Below are 26,206 nucleotides of genomic sequence, written 5' to 3'. Positions count from 1 at the left end.
GGGGGGGAGGGGAAGAGAGAGAAGGAGAGAGAGAGTCCCAAGCAGATTCTGGACCGTCAGCACAGAGCCCGATGTGGGTTTCCATCCCACAAGCCATGAGATCATGACCTGAGCCAAAATCAAGAGTCTAACTGACTGAGTCACCCAGGCACCGCATGTCCAATTCTTGATTATGGCTCAGGTCATGATCTCACATTCCTGGGATTAGATTGATCCCTATGTCGGGCTCTGCACTGACAGCTCAGAGCCTGCTTGGGATTCTCTCTCCCTCCCTCTCTCTCTCTTCCCCTCCCCTGCTAGCACAGGTGCACACACACACTCTCTCTCTCTCTCTAATAATAAATAAATAAGCTTAAAAAAAAAAAGAACGTGGCACATATGGATTTGTGATAAATATTACCACATTGTCAATAGTTTACAGGATCTAAGTAGAAGTGGCATCTCAGTGCTGATATCAGCAGACAGAGATCTCTATCCTCTGCACTCTCCCCACAGAAAAAAGAGTCCTCCCCGGTTGTGACCTTTACTCTTTGGCTTCTGGACCCATCTTCCTAAAGAACTGAGCTCCTCAGCACATGTGTTCTGAGGCCTGGTTGTACTAGGTGCTCAGTAACTGGTACAATGCTAATTTGCCAGTCCAGGATTTAAACTTCACCCCCCACAACAAGATAGAAAAGTCTGATTTGGGGATCATCGCCACAATCCCTCCAAAGGGTTGTAGTGACGGTCAAAAGAGATGATGTCCAGACCAAGTTTGTCATTATTGTCCTTGTTAGCTCAGAATTTCCCAATAAATGGTAGCTACTGTTATCAATTATTAATAATTAATATGTAATGTAATTATTAATATTATGTCATTATTAATATCCATTGCTCTCTCAATCCCCTCCCTTTGGCATCTCATCCCCACCCCTTCTGAGAACATTATCAACCTCACGTCCTGATGTCCAGTACATATAGATGCATCTTAGGTACACAGAGGTCAAGATTGGCCTGTGGCCCCTTGTACTTCAGTTCCCTTATCTAGAAAACAGAGATGATAAATTGTTGGAAGGATTCATCATGGGAGGGCCTAGAATAGCACTTAGAACATGTTCATCATCAGCACCTTGATGATCTTCTTTAATAATTTCAACTCCCACCAAGTAATACATTCCATGACCCTCTTTTTCACTCATGGGCAAGCCCTTCTCTGTGAGCCATGCTTCTGTGACTCCCTCTTGCCCTTTTTTTTCCCCTTTCCATTATAAAAACAAGTCTTGCTTGGTTGCCAAATAAAACCCAAGCATCACATTCAATCTATTGCAAGCCTGGCAAAATCCAGGCCAGCCGTGGAACAGGATGGCAGGTGCTGAGATCCACGCGGCCAGCTCTGGAAAGAGCAGCCAGAGACCCATTCCAGGCGTCACTGGGAGGCACCCTGAGCCAGGCCAGAAGTCACCTGGGAAGGTGTATACCCAAGAAAAGGGAAAAAAGATGCACTAAGTTGGAAATAAGCATTTCTGGAAAAGTCTGAAGCTGATGCGACTTTTCTATCTTGCCTGAGGCATCTTTCTGGCCTGGGGCAGTTTTCAAAGCCCTTGAAGGCATGTCTAAGCTCTCCTTTGCTTATAGTCTTCTAACAGCATTTCATTCGATTCTCTCAGGGTCACCAGTGTGATTTTCCTTTAGCTCCAGCTCTGATTTTTGTTTTCTAGGATTGAGTATGAGCTGTGCTCCCTTCCAGGCCTGGACCAATCAGCTCCTTGAGCCCCTCCCCCAAGTAGCGGGCCCTCATGCTGAAGGAACCACAGTGACAAGCACGTCAAGGGCCCTCTGCCAAGGCGGGAGAAGCTTTTCACAAGAACTAAATTAAGGCACGACATTATTTTTCAAAATGAGAAAATACTCATTAACAAAGTGCACACCCTACATTTTAATTTTCACTCTTAATTGTGAATTTGTTCATGTTAATTGCTCAATAAAATGAAGTACAATGGGTCACAGGATATAGAATCCCTCTCTTCCCAGGCCTACAACACCTAATTATTCCATCTGGTATTAAAATCACAGCCTCTGCACTCAAGATTATATAGCCACAAAATCCCACCTGACTAAGCTAACACAAGACGCTGGCATCCCCTAGATTAAGTTCCTGAAATTGCATGTGTATTTATGAAGGATAATTAAATACTTTAACATTTATATTGTGCTTTTACATGCTTTAAGTGATTTATAAGCACTAATTCTTGTCATCCTTGTAATAACACCACGAGATAAGTACTAGTATAATTAGTCACATTTTGCAAATGAGGAAAGCAAAGCCCAGAGAGATGGAGTTATTTGTCCAAGGTCACACAGCTACACAGTGGTAGAACAAGATGTAAATGCAGACAGGCTGGCTGGCTATAGTGCCTGTGTGCATAGCCACTACACTACCTTGAGACTAGCACTTTCCACTACACTTGGGAAAATGTGAATGCTACCCGGACACATGGTGAAATAACCATCTCACAACATCCAGTTTCAGTGACCCCTGCTGGCCACTCTGAGACCGCACAACCACAGAGTCAGGTTTAGCCTTGAACCTTGGGTTAGGTCCCATCCGTTTTTAATCCTGGCTCAGTTACTTCACCTCTCTAAAGCTCAGCTTCTGCTGTAATGAGGATTACAAGGGTAATACTTGCAAAACATTCGAAGCAGTGCTTGGCACACCCTAAGAGTTCAATAAATACTAGCCCCCATTATTATTATCATTTTGCAGATGAGAATGCTGAGAGAATCAAAGGACTCCCCCAAAATCAAAGCCACATTGCTCATTCATAAGAGTCCCAAATGGAGGGGTGCCTGGGTGTCTCAGTCGGTTAAGCATCTGACTTCAGCTCAGGTCATGATCTCACGATTCGTGAGTACAAGCCCCTCATCCAGCTCTGTGCTAACAGCTCAGAGCCTGCTTGGGATTCTCTCTCCCTCTCTCTCTGCCCCTCCCTGGCTCTCTCTTGCTCTCTCTCTCTCTTTCTCTCTCTCTCAAAATAAATAAATAAACTTAAAAAAAAAGTATTCTTAAAAAAAAAAAAGAGTCCCAAATTAAGATTCAGACCCACGCGCCCCGGGTGCCTCAAGCATATTCTACTAGAGCAGGTGTGGATTCATCTTGTCACTTGCCCTTCCCTGCCCTGCCAGTTGGGATATGTGCTCATTCTAATGGCACATCAGGGCTCCTGGCCCCCAAGGAACCCCCAAAACCCATCAGGAACAAATAGGGGTTTCGAATTCCAGCTTTGCCCCACAAGCCTGTTGCCAGGAAGCTCCGGATGAAGGCACAGAGGCTCATGGTCACCCCTCACGCCAGCGTACTGAATCAGTGTTTGTTTCTTTCAGGGCAGCCCCAGGGCTGTGATGGCTGGAGAAAGTAAATGTGAAACCAACAAGGGAGAGATGGCCACGAAGGCAAATGAACAGCCAGCAATCAATATAATTAATCTGTCGGAAAAGCAGGCACCTAACTCAAGTGGGTTTGCTGCCAGTTTGAAGCATTTATCTTAAAGGCTGAGACGCACTGAGTCTGCTGAGAGAACAAGTTTGCATTTCAAAGATGCCTCCAGGAGAAGCGGTACCCCGTCTGCAAACAAGGTCTTTGAAGGTTTGTAATTCCTCAACATCTAGCAAAACAATCACTCCATAAAGGCAGCTTAACTCTGTCAGAGGTTTCACTGTGAGAGAGGGGCATCTTTTCACGGTTCCCCCCAGAGACCCTGGGAGGTTTTCCGCCCCCATGTTTGAGGCAGGCATGAGACTGTCCCACCAGGAAATCAGACTGTTAGGACAAGACAGAGTGGTCACCTTTCCCCCAGCATATATTTCTCCAGAGATAACTTCTCTTAAGACACAAGAGGCCGTGCCTAGGACCCAGGGCAATACTTTTAGAGGACCTGGAACATGTTTTCATTCCTTTTAAAAGAAAAAAAATGATCTTTTAGGTGGTTGGAAATGTTTTAGTACTATATATGTGTATATATAGTATATATATACATATACATACATTTGTCTTTATACCCACATAGCTGCTGTGTGTCTGTGTGTGTGTGTGTTTAAAGTTTATTTATTTATTCAGCGAGAGAGAGAGAGAGAGAGAGAGAGAGAGACAGAACACAAGCAGGGGAGGAGCAGACAGAGAGAATCCCAAGCAGGCTCCCCACCGTCAGCACAGAGCCGGATGTGGGGCTCAAACTCACAAAACACAAGATCATGACCTAAGCCAAAACCAAGAGTTGGATGCTCAACCAACTGAGCCACCCGGGCACCCCTGTGTGCTTTTGGGTTTTTTTTTTAATGTTTATTTATTTTTGAGAGCAAGAGAGACAGAGAGAAAACATGAGTGGGGGAGGGGCAGAGAGACAGAGAGAAAATCTGAAGCAGCTCCAGGCTCTGAGGTGTCAGCACAGAACTGGACATGGGGCTTGAACTCACAAACTATGAGATCATGACCTTAGCTGAAGTTGGACGCTTAACCAACTGAGCCACCCAGGCACCTGCTTCTGTGTGTTTTCTTAGCGTAGGAAGGGGGCATTGAAGGCAAAAGTGGCAAAAGTCTCCAACAGGCACATGACAAGATGCTCAATATCACTAATCATCAGGGAGATGCAAATCAAAACCACCATGAGATATCACCTCACACTTGTTAGAATGGCTATTATCAAAACAAAACAAAACAAAACAAAAACAAAAACCAAGAAATAATAGTGTTGGCAAGGATGGGGAGAAAAGAGAACAGCCCATACACTGATGGTGGGAAAGTAAATTAGTGCAGCCACTGTGGAAAACAGTATGGAGGTTCCTCAAAATATGAAAAATAACAACCACCATATGATCCTGCAATCTCACTTCTAGGTATTTATTCAAAGAAAATGAGGATACAAACTCAAAAAGATAAGTTCATTGCACATTATTTACAATAGCCAAGATATGGGTGCAACCTAAGTGTCCACTGATGGGTGAATGGTAAAGAAAGTGTGGTACACACACACACACACACACACACACACACACACACACACACAAATATTATTCAGTCATGGAAAAGTATATATGAAATCTTGGCACATGTGACAACATGAATGGATCTTGAAGGCACTGGGATAAGTGAAATAAGTCAGAGAAAGACAAATACCCTATGATCTCACTTATATGTGGATTCTAAAACAAAACAAAACAAAAAACAACTAAGTTCGTAGAAACGAGAACAGAGTAGTAGTTGCCAGAGGTGAGGAGTGGGGGGTGGGAGAAATGGGTAAAGGGAGTCAAAAGGTACACACTTCCAGTTAGAAAATAAAAATTCATGGGGATGTAACGTACAGCATGGTGACCATAGTCTGTAATGCTGTGTTGCTTATTTGAAAGGTGTTATGAGAGCAGATCTTACGTTCTCCTATGAGAAAAATAATTTTGCAACTATGTATCATGACAGACTTGAACCAAACCTCTTCTGGAGATCATTTTGCAACATACACAAGTATTAAATTGTTATGTGGTACACCTGCCAATTAATATAATGTTATGTGTCCATTATATATCACTAGGAAGAAAATGGCACAATCGGCTGGTGGCCTTCCCTTCCCTGCATCACCTCCCCACCGCCTCTCCACTTCCTTCCTATGTCCCAGATAAAAACTTGAACTCGAATCCTCAGTTCAGAGTCTGCGTCTGCTTCTCCCTTAGCAATCAACCCATTGCCTTTATGTTCAAGGCAACGTGACCCACAGGGGAGCACGCGTAAGGAAGACAGGACTCACCCACTCACTGTTGTGCCATTCACAGCCAGATACCTAAGTGTCTTCTGAGACAGCCTGTGGGGGTTGGCCACCCCACCCACCCTCTACACCCTGGAGAACAATGGAGTCTGGGGCCTTAGGGAGCAGAACAGCATCGTCAGAGGCCTGAGATCTTAGAACTGTCAGCATGTTAGTGGGTCTGCCATCCGCATCTCATGTCAAAGGGGACTTAGCGGGGCACCTGGTCGGCTCAGTCGTAAGAGCATGGGACTCCTGATCTTGGTGTTCTAAGTTCAAGCCCCATGTTGGGTGCAGAGATGACTAAACAAAATTTAAAAGTTAAAAATTAAATAAAAGATGACTTAGCACTTAGCACTACTAAGATAAACAGCTTATTCTTTGCAAACACAAAAGCTTTCCAAGTATTCAACATCCAAACAAGAGGGTACTCAAATACCTTCCTGAGAAAAAGTCACTACCTCATTTATGAGAAAGCCCACTTTCCTTCCTCATGACGGTGGTAGTCAGCAGACCCCTTGTGTGGTAGACTTCTAAAACTTGATTTTCTTATTTTCTGTATTCTTTTTTTTTTAATTTTTATTTTTTTATTTTTGAGACAGAGTGTGCGCAGGGGAGAGGCGGAAAGGGAGGGAGAGAGAATCCCAGCAGGCTCCTTGCTGTCAGCGCAGAGCCCAATGCAGGGTTCAAACCCGCAAACCGTGAGATCATGACCTGAGCTGAAATCAAGAGTTGGAGCTTAACCTACTGAGTTACCCATGCGCCCCTGTTATGTTCTGCATTCCTGATGCTCTGGCACTTGAAGCCTTTATCCCGGTGAGGATAATGCCTCCCAGGGCTAGCTGATTCCTGGGCATAGCAAACACCTCTCCACAAGTGTAAGTGCCTCAAATACGCACTGCCAACTAATCCCAAGCCCATATTCCAACCATCTCCTTTATCAAATTCTCACACCTCAAATCAGCATTCCCCCTGCTCCAAATCAGCCAGGGCCAAGTACTCCATAACTGAGACCACCCTTAAACCCAGAGCCCACAGAAACAATTTAAACTATTATCCAGCCCACAATTTACTCAGAACTCCTATCCTGCCTATTTCTTCCACTGAAAACCTCAGTAAAATCTCTGGACCTTCTCCCCTCTCCTGCTTCCTGACAGACCTGAGCGTCCTCCCACGTGACCCTGCATAGCTCACTGAGCCTCCTGTTTCTAGACATCTGTGAGTGTAAACTTCCTTCTTGACAATCATGCCCTGGTGAAAACAAATCCCAGGTACAATTGTTAGAACAACCCCACCCAGTGTCAACCTTTATAACTGAGAATTGGCCTAAGCAGCTGACAATGCTGAGCCAAGCTAGGAAAACCCCCACCCTCAAGTGGATTTTTCCCTTTTTAAGCTTATTTTCCAAAAGTTTTCCCTGACTTAATGTGACAGGACAATTTACTGAGATGGTATGGTTTCTTCCTTCCATCACTTTTTCTCCCATCCACGCAATTCCCACATGTATTTCCTTGACTTGGAGAATTTTGGGAAGAAAGCAGAAGCTGCTTGAAGTCAGTAGCTTTTCCCTTACTTGGTAAAAACTTTACTAATGGTCATGATTATGCTATAGATGACCCCAAGGAGAAAAGGAGGAGCAGGCTTTGTCTGGAGAATAGTGAGAAAGATGAAAAAGAAGTTCTCAGATGCTCCCAAGAGTTACAACACACTAGAGGGGACCGGTAGGACCCAACCTCTGGACCCAGCCCCAAGCTTGACAACAGAGTCCCCAGACTCCAGTGGGCCAGGTAAGTTGGGACATGGGGCCACTGCAGAGTAACCAGCATGGACCAATGCTTTGGAGCTACCCAAGAGCCTCCCTCCACTCCGGACTTTAGAAAGACCCCAGGGTAGGAGCTACAATAATCGTGAGATGTAACATACCTGTACCCTGTGCAGCAGAAGTTCGGAGGGTAATTTAGATTAACTACATAAAAAAGAAGCTTGATGGGGCAAGCCAAAAGGACAGAGGTGCTGTGGTAGGCAAAAAAGGACCCCCACAAAGACATCCACGCTGTAATCCCCAGAACCTGCGAGTATGTTACATTACACGGCAAAAGGGACTTTGCAGGTGTGATTAAGTTAAAGATCTTGAGATAGAGGGGATAATGGGCTTGGTTGTGCCCCCTCAGAATTCATATGCTGAAGCCTTAACCCTCAATGTGACTATACTTGGAAAAAGAGCCTATAAGGAGGAATTAAGGTTAAATTAGGCAATGAAGGTCAAATTAGGTAGGGGATCAATGTGATAGGATCAGGGCCCATAAGAAAAGACACCCGGAGGGAGTTCACATTCTCTCTCTTTCCCTGCCTTGTGAGGACACAGCGAGAAGGTGGTCATCTGCAAGCCAAGAAGAACACTCTTACCAGGGACCAAATCAGCTAGCACCTTGATCTGATTTCCAGCTTCCACAACTGTGAGAAAATAAATGTCCCTTTGGGATTGCTGGCTTTGAAGATGGGCGGAGGCCATGAGCCACTGGATGTGGACAGTCTGTAGATGCTGCAAAAGGCAAGACTAGGAATTCTTTCCCACAGCTTCCAGACAGGACTACACGCAGGCAACTTCTTGATTTTTGCCCAGTGAGGCCCATTTTGGACTCTGACCTCCAGAACTATAAGATAATAACCTTGTGTCATTTTAAGCCATCAAGGCTACAGTAATTTGTTACAACAGCCATAAGAAATTAATACAGGAGCCAACCTATAAAAAGAGTTCTCAGTGGCCAAATCTGAAGCCATTTAAACAAAAAATTAAATAGCATGGTATTGGATTGCAACTCAAAGTATAAAATAAATATATGGGTTACAGGAATCCATATTGATATAGACAATTGAATAAATAAGTAAATGGGAGGAAGGGGTGAGTCTTCCTTTACAGAATGATTCCAAATAATAGAAGTAGATAATTCTCCCTCCAGGAGATGGACCTTAACCAACTCCCTCTGGTAAGTGGGGTTTCCACTCACTAAACAGGCACCCAAAGAACAGAGTATGGAAAGGAAAAAAATAACGACCCGGCAACATTACCCTCATCAAATGCTCAGGGTTAACTAGCGGCCCCTCTTGTGACTTAATCATGAGAAGTGTCAAACAAACCCAAATTGAGGGAAAGCCTACAAAATATCTGACCAGGGCTCTTCAAAACTGTCAAAGTCAAGAAAAACAAGGAAAGGCTGAGAAACTCAGACCAGAAGAGATTAAGGAGATACCATGGATAAAGGCAGTATGGTAATCTGGATTGAATCCTAGAATACAAGAAGGCTTTGGTGTAAAAATTGGCAACATCTGAATAAGGTCCGCAGCTTAATGAATAGAGGAAAGGGAAGAGAAGGGAAGGGGGGAAATGTGTTATTTTGTCAAACCTGAGTTTGTGGTTACAAAGCCCTACCAGCTACATAAACAAGAATGAGGACGAGGAGGCTATTATAAAGTACTAGTTATAAAGTAACACAGAGGTAAGTGTGTAGACATACAGACACATAAGTATGCAAGTTGTATTTTGTCTACCTCAGGGGCAGTTCTTTAACTTTTAAAATTACCTAATCAGGAATCCACACCCCAGGGTGGGGTGGTTAGCATCTGATGGACTCTAAACAGAGGTCCAAACTCTAGAAGCTGTCAGCTCAAGCACTTTAAACACTTCTATATAAATCCACTCGAAAGGATCATTAATTGGCAGATAAGACATTAGAAAAACTTCTTCAGTGATTAAGTGGGTGGAGCACAGGGTACGTGGGAGGCTGGAATCCCATTGGTCCTGTCTCCTGCCTTTGTCACCTGGTCTTTCTTGTCTGTTGGCGGATCTGCTTAGAAAGTTTAGCTGCTGTCCCAAAGATCCTTTCATACAAGGGGCTTGTCGAAGCACCTGAAAGCACAGCAGCCAGCACAGAGCTGGCAGGACATGGAGGGATGCTTTGGTGGCCTCTTGCTTAGTAACAAGTGTGGCAGAGTTTAGAGAGGGCATAATAAACACCCGGAAGTGAGGCAGTGAGAGGGAGGCCTAGAGCCTCCACTTGACTCTAATAATTGGATGCTCCAGATGGTCACCAAAAAGAGCAGGACAACTGAATGGCCAAATGGGCTGTTTGCCTCAGTAGGGGATGGGAGGGAGAAAGCAAGGGAAGGGGGAGAGAGATGAAGAAGGGAATAAATATGAAGAAAGAAGAGAGAGAGAAGGGGTCGAGGGGAGGGGAAGAGAAAAGAAAGAAGGAGGGTAGAAGGAGGAAGAGAGATGTGGATGATGAGCCTTGGCTTGGAGTGGGAGAGGACCAGGGACGGGAGCAGGATGAGAAGGGTGTTGATGTGGCTACGGACTGGACTGAATTCCTGTCCAGCAAGGGAGTACGCATCACGTGCACTGACCAGCATTTGCACCCATGGTCACGGCTGCTGCCTCCAGCTTTCTGTTTCCCAGGCAGTGCTGGCTGCAGGAGGCAAAAATCAGGCCATGACTAAATAACTACAGGTAGGAGTGCTAAGAGAGGAGCTTAATGAGGAGAAAATAGCACACTCCTGTCCCTACCAAGGCCTGGAGTAGGGAGGGAGATGGGGCCCCCAGCAGTAGCGCAAGGGAGCCCTGAATCTTAGGGCCTAAGATATCTGGGCACCAGCCTCCTTGGGAGCACAATAAAGTGTTAGACCAACCAGGGCCCCTTCCTGTCTAGGCCACTGAGCACCCAGAACCTTAGCAGAGCAGAGACTAGCTACCTCCTTCCAATGTTTCAATAAACAGCAGCTGGCTTCTCTCCTCCCCCAGGAAGCCTTCCTGGAATGCCCTTCTTTAGTAAGCTTCCTCCACGGGTCTCAAACAATATCCCTTCTAGGCCGCTTACATAAAACACTTTGAGGCATTGAGAAACGCACAAGGATTTGGAGACAATAGCAAAATATTACTATTAAAAACAACCACAATAATAGGGGATGTGCTATATATTAAGCACTTATTCTGAGCCACATTTCGGGACAGCCATGCGCACGTACTGTCTCAATCAATTTTTCCAACCTATGAACCTAAGTACTATGAAAATCCCCATGTTAGTGCTGAGGAAAACTTAAGGTAACTGAGGCACCAACAAGTCAAATATCTTTCCCAAGGTCATGACTAAGGGGTAATGAAATCATGATTCACACTCTGAATCAGACCCTAGCTCAGCCACTGGCTCTCAGGGGCACTGGGACAAGGGACCTCAGCTCTCTATACCTGGGTTCCCCCAATGGTGTGGGTATTCCACCCACCCAACAGGACTGTAAGGAATGACAAAAAATACCATGCGTGATGGGCCCGGTTGATAGCCTGGGAAGGGAGAGCCACTTAAGAAAAAGTTGCTGAATAAGGAAAGAAACATGTAATGGCCACCACTGTTGCCTTGTGACATCTCCTGAAGTTCTCACATCCATGGGTAGTTTGCCCAGTCGTCGGTGCTGTGGTCAGGATGCTGCTCAGTAGTGCCCACCTCCCCGGGGCCATCATCAGTGGAAGTGACCTTGACCTCCAAGTTCATGGGGTTTGGGGTGGGGGGGAGGGCCTTGCATCTAGTCCCTCCAGACCAACCAGAGTCCTCTCTTGAGGTTTTTCCAGCAAAACCTAGAGAGGACAAGCCTTCAGCTCTGACTAGGGAGTCCTCAGGATGAGAGCAGGGGTCTGCTGGCAGCTATTTCCCCACTGTGCAGCAGGGGCCTCCACTTGGAAAGAGAAGATGAAGCTCTCACTCAGAGAGAGGCACAGATGAACCCCGCCAGCAAGTGTGTGAGTGCTCGGTCCCAGTTGTCGCTGAAGCCAGCCCCATCCCCACCCCTGCTGTCATGTGGTTTCTTGAGCCAACACAGTCCCCTCTTTGAGCTAGTTTAAGTTACGTTCCTGTTACTTCCAAACAAAAGAAACTCAACAAATACAATCACTGAGCTCACCATTCATTCACTTGTTCATTCATCCAACAGGTAGGTGTTCACTGGGTGCTAAAAATAAGCCACGCACAGTGGACTCCGTGCAGACGCTGGAAGAGACACAGCGAAAGAAGAATGCAGAGGGCACAGGCGATGTTTCTGCTGAATCCAAGAACACACACTGGGCACATGCAAGGAGGACAAGAATTCTGCCAAGTAGGTACTCTTGTCCCAATCTTACAGATAATAAAACTGAAATACAAAGTACATGTTCACTACTGTAATTACCATAACCATTATCATTAGCTGAGTGTTTACTATGTGGCAGGTATTGTGCTAAATGCTCATATTTAGTGATTCACTGTATTTCACTGACTCTAAGGAGCCATCACTTATAAGACACATTAACTGAAAAGACAACATTTTAGACGTTTGTTGCAGATGAATTGTGTGTTCCCAAAATTCATGTATTGAAACTCTAACCTCAGAATGTGACCTGATATGGAAATAGGGTGACTGCAGATGTAATCAGTGGAATTAATATGAGGTCACACTGGGGTGTGATGGGCTTCTGATCCAACATAACTGGTGCCCAAAAAGAAGACTGCCATGGGAAGAGACAGACAGATAGACACACACACGGAGAACACATTATGAAGGTTGGAGGGTGGCTGCTATAAGCCAAGGAACTGCTAGGAGAGACTCTGGGAACAGATCCTTCCCTGCAGCCTCCAGGGGGAGTACGGCCTCACCAATACCTTGATCTCAGATCTCTAGCCTCCAGAACCATGACAGGATACATTTCTGTTGTTCAAGCCATTCAATTGTTTGCACTTTGTTACAGCAGCCCTAACAAACTAATACCACATTGTTGCTTGGAAGATGCCCTTGAATTACAAGATGTTAAAATGTCAGTCATCCAGCCATGAAATAAAGTAGTTTGGTCTTCACAACAAACCGACAAGCTGTCCCCATTTTACAGATGGAGAAACGAGGTACCAAATATCTTACTCAAGACTCACGTTATACACTGGTGGGGCCAGGACTGAATGCAATGCTGGGTTTTTAGACAGTGTCCTGTGTTGCCTATCAGAGACCCCAAAAACCACACACAGCTTCACACACACATATGCACCCCCCCCACACACACACACACCTCTAGATTAATACTTAGGCCCTCAACTCACAGACCATTGAGAACTACTGACAAAGTTCCATCTCCAAAGAGGAAAGACCATTTGTCCAAGGGGAATTCGTCTTCTAACTTTTGTGGCCAAAACCAATTCAGACTTTGCTCTTTGCTCAGACCAGATTTGTGTCAGCCAGTTTACACTCTTCCTCAAGTGGTGGAGATTGTCCAGACCATTCCTAGGTAAAATTCTAGCCATGATGTATCACATCAGCACAGAGGGCTCCTCAAGGGACGCAGCAGGAATGCTGACAGAGGCCACAGCTTGCCCCCTCTGCACCATGAGTGCAATACAAAGTCCCCAAAAGGTTTCTCAAGTCTCCCAGATGGCTTAGGGGACACTTGTGTCATGGTCTGGCAACCCTGTTAAATTCTGGAAATGCCTTCCAACCCCTTCATCACTTTTCCTGTGTTCTTTTAGTTCTCAAAGGCATCTTGAGAAAAGGGCATTTGTGACACTCCTCAGAGACATTCTGTTTGGTGAGGAATGGGGAAAATGTAAGGACAAATGATTCCAGAGCTTTTATTTAAGAGTTCATTACAAAGCGCCATGGCTCCATGCAAATAAGGCAGGTCAGAAACTGTCATCTGCCACCAAGAAGGTGGGGTTGGCTTTGTTTGTTTTTCCCTGCGGTATCCCTGGTGCCTGGACCAGAGCCTTGTGCACAGCAAGCACTCAAAATACCTCACAGAATTAACAAAGCAAAAAGGGTCAAGGATATAAGAAAACAGAAGTCTAAACAGAGAAGGAGGACACAGAAAACAAACGTTCATGAAGAGCCTACTACATGATAGGGACTTTCCAGGCATCTTCCCTACTTTCAGGGGGACCAACCATTCCAGTTTGCCCTGGACTGATTGCGTTCCTAGGATGTAGGACCTTCAGGGATAAAATCAAGAAAGCCCCAGGCGAACAGGGGCAAGTTGTTCATTCCACTTACATCATCTCATTAAACCTCGCAACAGTCCCATGACATAGATACTAAGAGCCCCAATTTATAGATGAAGAAACTAAGGCTCAGAAAGGTAAAGTCTTGCCCAAAGCCATATGGAAGTTTGCTATTATGGCAAGATTGAAATCAAAAGAAGTCTGATTTCAGAGACCAAGCTCACCCAACCAGACCATGACATGGAATCCAACTGACTTCATGGCTTACTCAAATATCATCCCAATCTCCAACTACTACAAGGGCAGTAAATCCTGGCTTGCCAACCTTTGAGAACTTGCTAGAATAGAATAGAGCCAGGATCCGTGCCTCACATCATGCAAGTCTGCAATAAGTACCTGTTGAATGAATGAACAATCAGTTGGGAAATCTCGGCCCATCTCCTTCCTCCCTGTTCTCTATCACGTGCACTGGAACCTACTTTCTTGGGCCTCAGTTTCCCCAAGGTTTTCCAAAATGGAAAGATCTGGTACCAGACCTTCAAATGGGGGTAGACTTTGGGCAAAGGGGAGAGGTGGAAAGAGAGTTCCAAGAGGGCAGAATGTCATGAACCAAGGCAGGGAGAAGGGACAGCTAGAGCATGTTCAAGAGGTCTGAATTAGAAATAGAGTCTGTATCATAGCAATGGGCCCAAATGGCAGAAGATTCCACGTGTCAGGAGGACACAGATGATTCCCTGGGGCATAGGAGGAGAGTGTTAGACCCCTATTTATGTTTACTTTTTCTCAGATTTAATTTTTTTTTATTTTTGTCTACTTTTTAATGAAAATAGCTTATTACTGAAATAGGACACATACAGTTTGTAAATAAAATAAAAACACTGGAAGTTCTCTAGGTTTTCATAGCTGAGGCATAGTTTAAAAAACAAAGAAACAAAAAACAAACAAACATCTGGGAGTCACTGCATTTGCCTAAGGGGAGCTTAATATTTTTTAAAGCAGGGAAAATGAAATGGTCAAATTTGTACTATAACTTCCTGTTTCCTTGAGCTTTTACACTCCCCAAAAATTCACTGCACTTTTCCTCCAACTATCTGGTTACTTATTTTACTTTACTGTCTTAAGTTGAACTAGCCATAGATTTATGTTCATTCTGAGTATTAGCCAAATATACAGTCAGTTGGGATTTAATGTGAAGGGTGCTAAGTTAGTTCCAACTGGCCAAGTGCCAAGGGGACTGATATATTCTGCATTTATGATTGTTTTGTGTATTTAACCCTGAAAAAGGATACTAAAATAAACTGCTATTTAGAACATGCTGTGTCCCAGTTGTGTGTTAGCACTTGGAATATAAAAGAGAAAGAGAGAATTCTTGGGGTGTGGGTGAAGGTGGGGGAGATTTCACTGTTTATGGGGGACACAGGAATGTAAACATATTACTACAATTTAATGTAATAAGTGCCTGATACAAAGTGGCTTTTCATAAAATAGTATCGACCGAATGAGTAGATGAAAAACAAGTTAAACTAAGGGAAATAAGAAATGTCTTGAAAACCCAGAAGAACTGGCCTGGGTGGAGCAGGGGCAATTCATGGAGCTGGGGGCTGTGGGTGATACATGAAGAATGACTCTGTCATGCAAAGAATGGAATCATGGGACTCCATACAGAGGGAACTGTCAATCATCTGGCACCAAAACCTTAACTCCAGTCATCCTAGCGGGATTGAGGGACTGGGATCCTAGCGGGATTGACTACTGATGCAAGTTGGAGCACTGAGGTTGCCTGACTCCAGAAAGACAGAGAAAGAGAGACACCAATGAGGCAGATCCAGGGTGAGGGGCAGCTTTTTGGGAATGGGGAGGGAGGGTTGGAGGAAGCAGAGGGGGGAAGGAAGAACAAATCTGAGGCTTTGCATTCAGCTTTGACAACTACCTCATCAAACCACTAGATGTCACCAAATGCAAAACCCGCTGGAGAGTCCAGAGAAGAAAGCCAGGAACCTTCATCCTTAAGCATTCCTCAGCTCACTCAGCCTTAGGAAAGTTTTAAAGCTAAGGAATGCTACGCCCAGACCACCCTAGGTCAAGGAGGACTGATTTTCACAACTGTCACCAAAGGAGATGCCACAACTTGGTGTCCCAGCATCTCTATCTCAGGCACGCAGTATCTCAATGAAACCTCAGAAAAACCCAGAGAGGCAGTACCATAATTAGCCCCAAATTACAGGGGAGAACACGGAGAGCCTGACAAGCTCTTACCTACTCATGCTCGCTCAGCTAGGAAGTGGCTGAACTAGGATTGAACCCAAGTCTCTCAGACTTTTCATGAGCTTGCTCACCTATATTAGGACATATTCCCAGGGACATGGCAGGCTGTCACCAGCACAGGGAGTCATCAGACATGAGGCTCAAAAGGCACACCGAATCAATTCTTTAATTCATTGACTCCGTGATTTTAATATAATTATTTTTCCTTGATTTTACAATAGGTAATAGGAACAGCTAGTAGAGTGGAATGATAGCCTGAGTTACCCCCAAACACAACTTTAAAAAAAAAAACTTTTGACATATACTGTATATGTTGCACTTTTTTTTTTTAAGGGCTGGGTGTGGGGGGGGGGGGGATGAGGGAGGTGTTGTATATTGTTGAGCAGCCTATTTATTTATTTATTAAATGTATATCTATTTTGAGAGAGAAAGAGAGAGAGGAGGGGGGAGAGGAGGGGCAGAGAGAGAGGAACCCAAGCAGGCTCTTCACCATAGGTGCAGAGCCCAATGTGGGGCTCAATCCTATGACCATGAAACCAAGAGTCAAACACTTAACCAACTGAGCCACCCAGGAGCCCCTTGAGCAGCCCTATTTAGCATCTCAGTGTTGTTTGGTGTGGGATACCATCCGTGTGAGGGTATATGTTGTCTGACACAGGAAATGTACGAAAATATAGACTGATGGAGACAGGCAGCATATTAAGAAACCTACCACTCAACCATCAGAAGTCAAGGGACAACAGCAGTTTAGAATGGAGTGCACCAAAGTGTACTCATGTTCTCATTTGAACATTTCCTGGAAGCCACAGAAGGGGCCGAGGCATGCCCTTGCCTTTCCAGCCGGTCCCCACAGTGGAGAAAAACTAGAAGTGAATAATCACAAGACAGCACACCCAGTGCTGTCTTTGAGACACAGAGTGCTAGTGGAGGGGAAAAGAGGACAGAGAGGGAAAGCATAAGGGAAAATGACTTTACAAACCACTGGATCTGGGTTTCAAATGTGAAGAGAAATTCAGGTGCAGAAGGGAATGCCAATCAACCCTGTAGGGCAGGTGCAAAGGCACAGAGGCACAAGGACATAAGAAATTCACAGGATGGCAAAAGTTGTGGTGTGCTTGGTGGACTGGCAAACTTGGGGAGAGTGAGAAACTGGAAAAGGAGACTGGAGGGGTAGCCTTGGCACCACTAGCCACTAAGCACTTGAAGTGGGGCCGGTCCAAACGGAGATGTGCCACAAGCAGAAAATACGTAGCCAATTTCGAAGACTCAGTTGGAGCAAAGAAAATAAAATACTTCATTAATATTTTTATATTATTTTCCTGTTGAAATGATACTATTTGGGATATAATGAGCTACATAAAATTGTTAACATTAGTATCGCCTGCTCATTTTTACTATTTTAACGCGGCTACTAGAAAATTTAAGATGGCATATGTGGCTGGCGTTATATCTCCACTGGACAGTGCTGGGCTCGTTCAAGCATGAGAGCATCGAGTGCCAAGGTAAGGGGCATGAGGTTCATCTTGTGGCAGGAAGGAGTCATCAGAGGTTTGCAGCGGAGAGGCGATTCAGTATGATGAGGGTTTAGAAACATCCTGGGTGGGTGCAGATGGGAGGGGTAAAGCTGTGGTCTGAGAGGGCACTTGGGACCATCAAAATTTGCTAAATCAGAAACGTTTAGTTCTGAATGAAACAGAAAAAGGAAACTTGGGAAAGCTATTTAGGAGGGCGAAAAAAAAAAAATACCTTGCAGTTCCAATCTAGATTACTGCCCTGCAAAAAGACAGTCCTTTGGGCGGAAATTCCTCCTCCTCCCCAAATCACAAAATCAAACCTCCATAGCTGATGTAGAACACAAAGCTGAAAGGATAGCTCTCAAGGCACAGGAAAGTATAGTGGCCATGCTTAAGAGAAGGACTTACTCCTCTTTCCTTGTTAAGGATCCAAGAGGAAAATCCAGCCCCCATTAGGCCCCAAACAGAAACACTCAACAGTGCGCTCTTTTATACGTAACTTCGAGGCTGCTGACAGGAAAGACTGTTGCCATGGAAACAGGCCCAGCCTGGAAGCAGAATGGGGCAAGCACAGACAGTCTCACAGCCTGCTGTGTCCACAGAGCTGACCAGTTGGTAAATATTACACCAGGCACATACCAGAGACACAAACAGTAAGTCATCCCAATGCTGTGCTGGAATCGGTCCACCAGGAAATGTTGAACTTGGAAACTGTGTGGCTTGGTTCCTGTGTTACAAAGGACCGTCTCCCAATACAACAGGGTCTCTCAACATTTCGCTATAGTTATAATGAGTCTCTTGCAGACTATAGACCTGTGGCTCCTAGCCTTTCCAGACTATAGACACCAGTGGCAAGAGAGACGTCAAGTTATTCTGGAGAGAAACAGAAAATCAGTGGGCAAGCTACTTTCCCTTCTTAGCAGTCTTACATTTACCTTTAAAACATAGGTAAACAGTCTTATGTTTACCTTTAAAAGGGGTATTATCAGGGTGCCTGGGTGGCTCAGTCGGTTAAGCTTACAACTTTGGCTCAGGTCATGATCTCACAGTTCATGGGTTTGAGCCCCACGGAGGGCACTGTATTGACAGCTCAGAAGCCTGGAGCCTGCTTCAGATTCTGTGTCTCCCTCTGTCTCTGCCCCTCCCCCGCTCACCCTCTATGTCTCTGTCTCTCTCTCTCTCCAAAAAAAAAAAAAAAAATGCTAAAAAAATTTTTTTCAGTGGGTATTATCTACATGTCAAAAGGTCACTGGGAGCATTCAATGAGATTAGGTTAATAAGTAACTGTGTAGCAGGTACATAGTAAGTGTTTAATAAGTGTTAGTTTCACTTTCCACTAACGTGTATTCACATAACGTGTGGCATCTAGAGCTAAAGATATTCTAGGCATGGTCTGATCACCATACATAACTATAGGATGATCACCTCCCTCTTTTTAGTCACAATATTTCTGTTAAGCATAAAGCTGTCTTAACTTTCCTTCTCAATACCTATCACTGAATAAAACCACAGTGACTTTTCTTCCTTTTTATTTATTTATTTGTTAATATTTATTTATTTTTGAGAGAGCACAAACAGGAGAGGCAGAGAAAGAGAGGGACAGGATCCAAATCAGGCTCTGCGCTAACAGCAGAGAGCCCGATGTGGGGCTCGAATTCATGAACCACGAGATCATGACCTGAGCCGAGGTTGGCAGTTTAACTGACTGAGCTACCCAGGCACGCCTCCTTTTTATTTTTTACATTAACTGTAGCTCTAGTCTAGCAAGATGATTTTAAAGCTACCCTCTGTCCTCAGAGACCTTACTGTCTGGAGCAGTCTTTTTCAAAATGTGGTCTCTTAACCCCCTGAATCAGAATTGGCTAGGGTGACTGTTTAAAATGCAGATTCTAGGGGCACCTGGGCGGCTCAGTCCGTTAGGCGTCCGACTTCAACTCAGGTCATGATCTCGTGGTTTGTGGGTTCGAGCCCCACATCAGGCTCTGAGCTGACAGATCAGAACCTGGAGCCTGCTTCAGATTCTATGTCTCCCTCTCTCTGCCCCTTCCCTGCTCATGCTCTGTCTCTCTTTCTCAAAAATAAAGATCTAAAAAAAATTTTTTTAATAAAATGCAGGTTTTAAGTGGTAAATGAAGTTTATCTATACAAATAAAATTGGATAGTATCTTTAAAATAATAATAAAATAAAATGTAGGTTCCTAGACACAATCCTAGATTTATCCAATGTGAACATCTGGAAGTGGGGCCCAGAAACCTGCATTTTAGCAAACTTCTCAGGTGATGTTCATGACCAATAATGTTTGAAAATCAATTCTCCTTCCATTATTTTTGCATTTCTTACAAGGGTTCCTGGACCACATATATTGGAATCTCCTGCAGCCTGTTGAAAATGTGGTCCAAGAGCATCATCCACATGTAAAAAATCTTAATCTCTACCCAGGAACTGGCAAGTGTAAAAAGATCTCCAGGTGATTCTTACCCACACTAATGGTTGAGAACCATGAGCGTGATGAATTACAAAGCAGCAAGCCTAAGAATTGTTTGGAGAGCTTGTTAAAGCCCAGATTCCTGAGCCCATGTCTAGAGAGTCCCAATTCATTGTAGGTCTTGAGAGGGACCCAAGAATTTATACTTCTAACAATCTCCCAGGTGACATAGAAGCTGCCAATATACAGATCATGTTTTAACATTGTGTAAAACAGATATTGTCCTATATATTTAGAAACGTACCTATCAGGGCACCTGGGTGGCTCAGTCAGTTGAGCGTCCAACTTCAGCTCGGGTCACGATCTCACAGCTCATGGGTTCGAGCTCCGTGTTGGCCTCTGTGCTGACAGCTTGGAACCTGGAGCCTGCTTCGGATTCTGTGTCTCCCTCTTTCTCTGCCCCTAACCCACTCACATTCTGTCTCTGTCTCTCTCAAAAATAAATAAACATTAAAAAAAATTTTTTTAAATACCTATCTATAAAGAATCTATACAAATTCTATTGAAACAAAAATGGCCATGCCCTTTGTTCTCTGTTGTTAATGTCTTTTAATCTAGAAAAATGGTCACCATGGATGTTTTGGGGTTGTGTGTTAAGTACACATAACTTGACCATTTTAATTATTTTAACATACACATTTCAATGGGTATTTAGTACATACACAATGTTGTGCACGCATCACCACTATCTAGTTCCAGAGCTGTTTTATCTCCACAAAAGGAAACTCTATACTCATCAAGCAATCGTTTCCTATTCCCACATCCCTTGACTCCCTGATGACCATTAATCTACTTTTTATCTCTGTGGATTCATCAATTGTGGACATTTCCTATAAATGGAATCACACAATATATGACATTTTGTGTCTGGCTTCTTTCACTTAGCAGAATATTTTCAAGGTTCATCCATGTTATAGCATGCATCCGTACTTTATTCCTTATTTTGGCTGAGTAATAGTGCATTGCATGGATATACTACATTTCATGAATCCATTCATCAGCTGGTGGGTATTTAGATTATTTCTACCTTTCAGCTATCATGAATAGTGCTGCTATAAATGTATATGTCCAAGTTCTTGTTTGAACATTGGTTGCCAGTTCTTTTGAGTATAAATATGGAAAGTTGCTGGATCATATGATAATTCCATGTTTAACATATTGGGGAACTGCCAAATTGTTTTCCATAGGATGCACCATCTTCCATTCCAACCAGCAAGTATGAGTTCTGATTTCTCCACATCTTCACCAACACTTAGTCTCCTCTTTTTTTGTTGTTGTTATGGCCAACCTATTGGGTACAAACTATTATCTTACTGTGGTTTTGATTTGGTATTTCCCAAACAACTAAAGACATTGAGCATCTTCTCATGTGCTTACAACCATTTATGTATCGTCTTTGGAGAAATGTCTATGCAAGTCCTTTGCCCGTGTTTTAATTGGGTTGTCTTTTTGGTATTGAGTTGTAAGAGTTATTTTTATATTCCTGATACCAGACCCTAATCAGATGAATGATTATTAAATATTTTTAAGCCCATTGTGTGGGTTGACTTTCTACCGTCTTGGTAGGCCATACATTTTGAAGATTAATTAAATTTCAAGGTGATGGCAGTACTACCAAAGTTAATAACAGACAAGGATTTGGAATGAGTCCAGACAAAAGTTCTTCAAAGAAAATAAGGCCCAGAGAGCTACAGTGTCTGCTCCAAGGTCTTGGGGAAACTTAACAGTTTCCACTTCCAACGTAGGACCAACTTAGTTGGAAGGCAACTAGGGAAGATTTAGTCTACTCCCCCGAACCCAACATGCACATGCAAACACACACAGATGCTTGTGATCCCATTTTACATCTGGGATATTGACATCCGCCATGCACATGCAAACTTATTACCATACATATGATGTCATTTTATAATAGGAATATTAGAGTACACCCATAAAACATTAATTCTTCTCAAAAATCTACATGTAATACATCTACAGTGTTTAATGCATTCAGTGCTAAACTTTCAGCATTGGACAATCTTCTATTAAAATTCTGGGGTCAGAGTTTGCAAAGAGAAAGTAAAATCGGTGTTCACTTAATGGGAATCTGGAATGACTTTATATTGAACACTTTTATAATTTAGGCACTATTTCTGTTTTTATAAATTTGTTACCTACTGAAGAAATAGGTTAATAACTATAAAGCAGGTGTCTCATATGCAAATAACGACAGGGCCAAACATGTACTATAAAACATTGAACCCAAAGGAGGGAAAGGCAGCACAGCTGAGCTGCTTATTGTACAACTCCTGCCTTGTCATGTTGCCTCTTATTTTATGTTCATTTATTTATTTGGAGAGAGAGTGTGTGCATGTGAGCAGGGGAGGGGCAGAGAGAGAATCCCAAAAAGGCTCCACACTTGGCACAGAGCTCCATTCTGTGCTCCATCTCACAACTGTGAGATCCTGACCTGAGCCAAAATTAAGAGTTGGATGCTTAACCCAGAGGCCCTGTTGTGTTGCCTGTTAGAACACCAGGCATACCAAACAAAATGGCAGGATGAAATACTTCCAATGGCTGTGACAGCCCTCAACCAAGCCACCACTTGATGATTCCTATGTAAAATGCTCCTCCTCTTATTTTGAAATAAACTAAGTATCTTGGTACCTGATCCTCTCAAATCTAAAGAACTAAAGATTAAGAAAACAAAAGAAAAATGATCAAGTACTGAATGAGTATCTATTATGTGTCTGGGGCTGGTCCATCTACTAACCTCAAAGGTGCAGAAGTGAGGAAAGGGTAGAATCATCTGAGAGTATGATGCTAAGATGCTTAGCATAGTATCAGCAACCCACAGGCGCAACAACTGGCTAGAATTATGTGTTTGTTCATTCCTTACTTCCTTCTCGAAAGGATTCTGTGGAAGCCTCCAACAAAGAGTATAATAAAGTTAGCAAAATAAGTACAGGAAAGGTAATTCTAGACAAAGGAAAAGGTGGAAGAAGAAATATGAAACATGGTAGTAAGATAGCATAGAGTCCATGAGTAGCATCAAATTTGGCTGTGAACTTCCTGGCAGACGGGGTGAGGGAAGGAAACACTACATAATTTTTAGCATCAGGACCAGTGATTCTTCACAAATCCTTAAGAAAGAAAATGTTTTTCTTTTTTTTTTTATTTTTTTAATGTTTATTTATTTTTGAGAGAGAGACAGACAGAGCATGAGCGGGGGAGGAGCAAAGAGAGAGGGAGACACAGAATCCGAAGCAGGCTCCAGGCTCTGAGCTCTCAGCACAGACCCCGATGCGAGGCTCGAACTCATGAACCGTGAGATCATGACCTGAGCTGAAGTCGGACGCTTACTGACTGAGCCACCCAGGCACCTCAAAAACGTTTTTCTTAATTAAAAATTCCCAAAGAACATTCTTAGTTAAAATGTTTCCTAGTGGTTTAAACATAAGGATTTGATAAGTGCATCTAAAATCTTTCATTCTACCATTAATGCTTTCTCCTAATATTCTGTAGCAGTGAAGCCCCATGCAAAACAAACAGACAAATAAGACAGCTTCTGTTTCTGTAGCAAAACAGAAAGCTGTGTGCTACAGTTAAGAGAAGAGGGCATACTGTAAATCTTGTGGAGGACCTGGAGGGCTCACATGTTCAGCCACACATGCCCATCCCAAATAGGGCCATTCTCAAACATCAAGAACAGTCTACACTACACATCTCAGGAGTGAAATAATTCCAGAGTCTTATATAGCTTTCCAGGGAAACAGAATGGATAGCTCTGTCAAAAGAAAGAAAGAAAGAAAGAAAGAAAGAAAGAAAGAAAGAAAGAAAGAAAGAAAGAAAAGGAAGGGAGAGAGGGAGGGGGAGGGGAGGGAAGAAAGAAAGAAAAAGAAAGAAAAGAGGGAGGGGGAGGGGAGGGAAGAAAGGAAGAGAAAGAAAGAAAGAGAAAGAAAGAGAAAGGGAGAGAGAGAGGAAGAAGGGGGGAAGGGAAGAAAGAAAGAAAGAAAGAAAGAAGAAAAGCAAAGAAAGAGCGGTTCAATTTTTGGAAAGAAAGAACTGTAGCTGAGACATACAAAAGATAAGCCCCTGGAAGAAATCCAGTTATACATTTCCTAGTAAGATGATGTCCCCTGAAGCAATACATTGTTCTGTAGCCAACACTTGGTGAACTAGCAAAGGAAGAGGCTTTCTTCAGGGGGGACTGCAAATGTTAGTTAATAAATCCAACAAACCCTGGAAGATTGTCACCCAAATGCATGTGTAAGTGGCAAAGAGGGAGAGAGTGCAGGTTTAGCAACAAGAAGAAGTGACCATGGCCAACCAGAGTTTTCCATTCTGTGTCTACTTTCTAATTCTTGGTTTAGAGTTATTGAGTCATTAAATCTAAGGGATTAACCATTGCATTTATCAAGAGACCTTTATCAGAAGCAACAGAAACAAATTCAAGTTCACTTAAGCAAACAAGAAATTTTCTGATGGATAGGAAGTGACTCAGAGAATCAAGGAAAACTGGAAGAAGCCAGAAGGCCCCCCAGGAAGCCAGAAACCAGGGCATCTATCAGCATCTAGGTGCAAGAAGACAGGCCCAGTCTCCTTAGGGCACAGCATTATTATTATTTTTTTTAATGTTGCCTATAGCCTCAGAACTTGACTTCCTTAGTTCCAGTATCTTTTAAGTTTATTCATTTATTTTGAGAGACACAGAGACAGTACAGGTGGGGGAGGGGCAGAGAGAGAGGGAGAGAGAGAGAATCCCAAGCAGGCTCTGCACTGCCAGCACAGACCAACACGGGGCTCAAACCCACAAAGCCATGACATCATGACCTGAGCCAAAACCAAGAGTTAGATGCTTAAACTGACTGAGCTACCCAGGTGCCCCAGGACACAGCATTCTTGAATCAACCTGATGATGTATGCTCTTGCATCATTACTCAGCTGGAGTGAAATTCCTGGGTGGGAGAGTCTGGGTCAAATGTCCAGCCTCTGACTAGGGAAGGCAGATCACCTTGACCAGCGGTTCTCAATGGGTGGTGGTAGGGGGGATTTTCCCCTCAGTAGACATTTGGTACCATCTGGAGATATTGTGGGGCACCAGTGGGGTCGTCACAACTAGGGATGCTGCTAAATATCCTACAGTGCACAGATAGCCCCTCATGTCAAAGAATCCTCCTGCTCCAAATGTCAATAGTATCAAAGCTGAAAAGTCCTGACCTTGACTGATGGGCCCAACAGGAGTGTGAAAGGGGTATTTTCTTAACATAAAGTTGAGGTGCATAGAGGACACGACCCACATTTCCTTGAATCTGTTTGGCCATTTCTCTTTTCCCCTCCCAAGCTTTGCTTCTTCCAGTTCCTCTCTGTACCTTCCTTCAAATGACAGTCCTCGGGCTGCTGGAGCCACCTGCAAGCTAGAGAGAGAGCTGGGAGTGCCTGGGAATTCATATCTTTCATGGGTGACTTTTATTTGGGGCCAGTAGGTAGGAAACCCCTGCTCTCTTGCCTCAAGCAGGTGCCCTTTACAGTCCAGAGCTCCCCCGGGGCCAGACTGACACTCGGGCTTTGCTGAGTTTGCACCTGCTTCCCACTTCCTTAGTGGGTTCTCCTGGGAACACTTTCTTAATAACTCATTTTACTCAAATCCCCTCTCAGGGTCTGCCACAAGGGGACGCTGCCCTAAGATAAGGTGCTATTACCAAAAGAAATGGAGGTGGGGGAGATTGCTAGATAGCCAAAAACAACAGAGATCCACCATAATGATGCAAACTTTTCCTGGATTTCCAGCTTCCCTCCCCCCGGCCCCGGCCCCCACTACAGGTTTCTGGGTGGCCCAGGGGTTAAGTGCACCAACTTTGCAGTCCTATCTGGGTTTGAACCATGGTTTTGCTACTGTGCGACTTTGTGCAAATCATTTCCTCAATTTTCTCTCTTTTCATCTGTGAGAAGAACATAATGTTAGGGCCTACCTCACAGAGTGGTCTTTAAGATTAACAGGGAAGAATAAGAAGTGCTTATTCCGGTGTGTATGAATACTCACCAAACGCAGATGCTATGACTACTAATAATTAAAGGGTCTTTTATTCGGAGAGCAATGAAAACTATTCGTATCAATTAATTAGAGCAGAACAAACTCACCTTTCAATGTGAATCCAGAAAGTGGGGATTTGTAGGAAGGTGAATAA

General features: G+C 43.8%; 1 long non-coding RNA gene across 2 annotated transcripts in view; it reads right to left on the bottom strand.

Moving 5' to 3' along the window:
* LOC121041318 (uncharacterized) overlaps window positions 1-26,206 on the bottom strand; it is an 813,566-nt gene that overhangs the window by 746,701 nt on the left and 40,659 nt on the right. For both annotated transcript variants that reach the window (XR_005795671.1, XR_005795672.1), the window contains exon 2: window positions 933-1,023. This is a non-coding gene — a long non-coding RNA (uncharacterized LOC121041318). The remainder of the gene's footprint in view (window positions 1-932; window positions 1,024-26,206) is intronic.

The sequence above is a fragment of the Herpailurus yagouaroundi genome, unplaced genomic scaffold (assembly GCF_014898765.1).
Source record: "Herpailurus yagouaroundi ecotype Mexico unplaced genomic scaffold, PumYag 183, whole genome shotgun sequence".
Taxonomy (NCBI): Eukaryota; Metazoa; Chordata; class Mammalia; order Carnivora; family Felidae; genus Herpailurus; species Herpailurus yagouaroundi.
Note: the sequence above shows the minus strand (reverse complement) of the source record. Positions and strands in the feature narration are given on the sequence as shown.